Here is a 4,027-nt window from a genome sequence, read left to right on the forward strand (position 1 = left end):
ATGCTTGCTTATAAGTTTGATTGACCTATTTTTCTTGTAAAATGGTTGTGGCAGGAACCCGGGAATAATTACTGTGGATACTACATTTGCGAGTTCATCCACCACACGACCTGTTAGCGGGGCTACTCTAAAAAATAATATGAAGTGCGTAAGCAATAATATTCACAATTTTATTTTATTACCATCATTTGTGTTGAGTTTCGTTCATATATATGTATTGACCCCCTTCTTCAAATTAGATGTTTCAGATGCGGGATGAACTCCTACCACAAGATCGCATACGAGCAATTCAAGGGGAATTGGCGGGATTCTTTCTTGACCACGTCATCGATAAAGACAGAAAATACCATGTGGAACTTGAGTTCAGATGTTAGGGGATTGTAACAGATCTTATATTGTATATATGTAGCCAGTAGCGTTGGATAGATATATGAAAACTTGTTGTTCAACCAATCTCTCGGAGAAGGAGAGGTCGATCACTTCTCTCTGTATATGTTCATGACGATCTTCTATACTTAATGGTTTCCTTCATTTGCTTACTAGCTAGCTAGCGTGTCGAGTCCTCTCTATACGTACTAGTTGAATGCTCGTGCGTTGCCACGGGCCAACAAAAAGAATCTATAGCTAGCTTTGCGCTACAACTCTTTGGTCATCGCGCTATCGCTTGCTATGTTGTCACCCCTGCTCCGAATCTGCCATATTTTCTCCAAGACCACCAAACAACCGTTGCTATTCACAGCCCCACTCCAAATTTGCATGAGTTTCCTCCAAGTATGCCAAATTGCCAAAGTCATTCCCAATGTCACTAACCTCACACCACAAATTCGAGTAAGTCGACTGATACCCAATTATGTTTTTTTCAATGTTATACATCAGAAACCCAAAGAAGCCTAATTTTTTTTCTAAACATTGCATGAGAGGTCATAGTTCCACTTGTACGAACACTCCTACCTTGGGATTAAAATCATCCGTATAAAAGAACGTAACACACAATTTATTATCCTAACAAAATAATTTACTGCTCTATCACTAATAAGTCTCTAACATGACCAAAGAATGCTCTAGTTACATCAAGGCCACCTACATAGCAGAGCCTTCATCTTCGCCCTCCCTTCTCCCTAGCACTTAATCCATTCTTTGGATGTCAGTGTGTTTGTGCCACTAATTAAGGGTTGGTTTTCGATTATGCATATACAATGGTTACAAGAAGAGAGCTTTATAAATATTATATGTAATGCAGTTTACAAGGATCAGTCATCATAATGCATGAAAAAATGTGGTTGTTTGATGTATTAAGCAGGGCCCATTGGACCTAACAGAATTAGGACATCCGTGCATAGTCCAAATCCGTGCAGTCCAAAATGATCACCTCCGGTTCATCCGGTGCACCTCCATTGAAGTCTGAAGTTCAACAATTCACCATTTTTGTTAGGTTGTAAAAACGATAGCATGCTAATAAGATGAACCTCTCTTCAGTCTATGCTAATAAGATAATCTCGAGGAAATTACTGTAACGCAACAGAGGTCAAGATTTGTAGTAAATTTTATGGTAATCAAGCCATATGGCGAGAATTGTCCACTTTGAACGCTTCATTTCCATTTGGAGTATCAGTACATACAGTAATGGCGAGAAGCTATAGCTGATGAAATGCATATCACTGAACAGGACAAAAATTCACTTGTGTTAATCTGGCTAATCTTTAACTGGCAGTGGGTACTCTTGTTTTTCTTATGTTCTGGTTCATAAAGAGCAGTCAAAAATGCATGTGTGCTGAGAAGTTAAATTTACTCTTTTGATATTCCCAAAAGAATGATGTCATGTTGTATCATAATTTTAACTCTATATTCGAATTAAGGAATCAGGCGCAGAACAACACCAAGAAAACTATAAGCAAAGGTGAAGTTTCTATTACAAAGCAAGACATCAAGTATTACATAAGTCTTCCAATGAAGAAAATAAAACAGTCTGCAAGAGGTAAGACCTATATATAAATCAAGGAGATGTTGTTAACAATTAATGGAAAGAAAATGGTATCAACTCAAACTAATCGAATTCTCAGGAATAACATGTCACTTCCATGGTGGCAAGTGTATTTTGTAAAATATAAAAAGGGGAATATATTGAAATAGACTCTTGTGATATGGGCAGGAGGAGCATGTAAAACTGAACCTACAACAATTTGCATCACATTTATATGACATGGTGTACCAAAGGGAGTATAAAATTAATGCAAAAAGTATTTTTCAGTATTCTTTTGATTAAATTAAAGTTCCAGAAGTTGCGCTTAGTGATGCTTGCAATGAATAAGAGTATCCCCCCGAAATTTGCGTTCACTTCAAAGCAATGGGAGGATATCACTTCTTAATTAACGGATTGCTACATAATAAAGTTACTACGGCTCTTAAGAAATTTTAGTACAATCAGAAGCCACTCAGAAGCCCCTTCTTCTATTCAGAAGAATGAATGTAAGTTTCAATTGTAACCCATATCAACTGTTCGCACACTTAAAATCCCAGGTTAAATGTTACAGTCCAAACATAGTACGCAAAATATAAAATCATGGAACCACTTCGAAATATATAAATGAAGCTAAATTCTAGGATTAGATTACCACTATGCAGATTGTGGTTTTGCTACTGATTTCCATTTAATTGTGCTCCAAGATGAGTGCCAACCTGCATGAAAATGCGCAAGCAGTTTAGTGTACAATTTCGAAGGAACACTTCTTACAACACCTTTCTTCTTACAACTCCTTTTGGTCTCAAGTTTAGAATTGCTAATTCCTGTCAGAGCACTAAAACCAGGCTAGAGATACCAAATAGCAGAAAGGGACAACAAAAGGCAGCTCACCCAGGTTGCCACCACATGTGGTGAACCCGATTCAACCCCTTGAGCCCAGCAGTCCTCACGGTCTTCTGAAATCAGTAGACTGCTCGGCGCATGGTAGCAGGGCTGTCGGCCAGCACAACTCCGCTATCATGGCCGTGGTTGTTGATGCCAAGGTACTGTATGGACAACTTGTCGATGAACACGGCTGCAAAAGGACTGAGCTGTTCGTATTGTCGAGCTCGGATAGCATGGGCTCCGAGTACAACACTGTTGCGGCGGCCACTGCCAACCAAGCTCATCGTGTCCATCATCGTCGTCACTGGCACTGATTTTAACGTCGCCTCCTTCTGGTAACCCACCTCTCGCCAATCTAACATATGGCAAATAAACCATCAGAATAAAGTAATGAGGAAATAGAGATTTTAATGTCGCCTCCTTCTGGTACCCCACCTCTCGCCAATGTAACGTATGGCAAATAAACCATCGGAATAAAGTAATGAGGAAACGGAGATTTCTATGTTCCTCCACCACAAAACACGCTAGAAGCAGCCGAGGAGTTCATCCTCGTGATTCTCTTCCCCAAGTTGAATTTATTTCTGGTGTTTTCCCGCTTGGTCTTGCCATCAACATAACCAAAATAAGATAGATTCAACAGTAAAGATAATTGATGTTCATGACCAGTTGATCATGAACTCCACAAGTGAAAACGTAATCAAATGAGTCGAGACCGAGAGTATAAATAAATTTACACATACAACGAGTTTCCACAATAAAAAGTGACTTGAGTGATTTCTATTAAGGTCTCTTTTGGCAATTTAAGAATCAGCACAGCCTATACATGAGATTACGACAACAAGCAAACATCAAAAATACAATAATATAAGTCAACATTCATGAATTCAGTGTTATAAGTATTCATCTAGGTAAAAAGCAAACATCAAACTGTAATACCTGTATGCCGCTGCCACTTGCCAGATTTCCATAGGCAACCTTCTCCGTCTACCTGCTCTTCCCACGGCCCTACCACCACCCGTCGTCCTTTACGCCAGCAGCCGGACTGCCCCCCGTCCGTTGCAACTCGTCGGTCCCTGCCACGGGAGAGAAGAATGAGGGGGTGCGGGAGTACAGGATACGAGGGGAAGATGGGTTGGATCGAAGATAAGGAGATGGCAACACCTGGGCCGTCGTTCGTCGCTG

General features: G+C 40.1%; 1 long non-coding RNA gene across 2 annotated transcripts; it reads right to left on the reverse strand.

Moving 5' to 3' along the window:
- Positions 1-997: 997 nt before the first annotated feature.
- LOC123044041 (uncharacterized) lies at positions 998-4,021 on the reverse strand. Of its 2 annotated transcripts, XR_006419795.1 has the most exons (5): positions 3,782-4,021; positions 3,281-3,446; positions 2,852-3,200; positions 2,613-2,676; positions 998-1,401 (listed from the first exon to the last, which is right to left on the reverse strand). It is a non-coding gene; the product is annotated as an uncharacterized lncRNA (long non-coding RNA). The 2 variants fall into 2 exon arrangements; XR_006419794.1 differs by lacking the exon at positions 3,281-3,446.
- Positions 4,022-4,027: the final 6 nt, after the last annotated feature.

The sequence above is a fragment of the Triticum aestivum genome, chromosome 2B (assembly GCF_018294505.1).
Source record: "Triticum aestivum cultivar Chinese Spring chromosome 2B, IWGSC CS RefSeq v2.1, whole genome shotgun sequence".
In the NCBI taxonomy this organism is placed as follows: Eukaryota; Viridiplantae; Streptophyta; class Magnoliopsida; order Poales; family Poaceae; genus Triticum; species Triticum aestivum.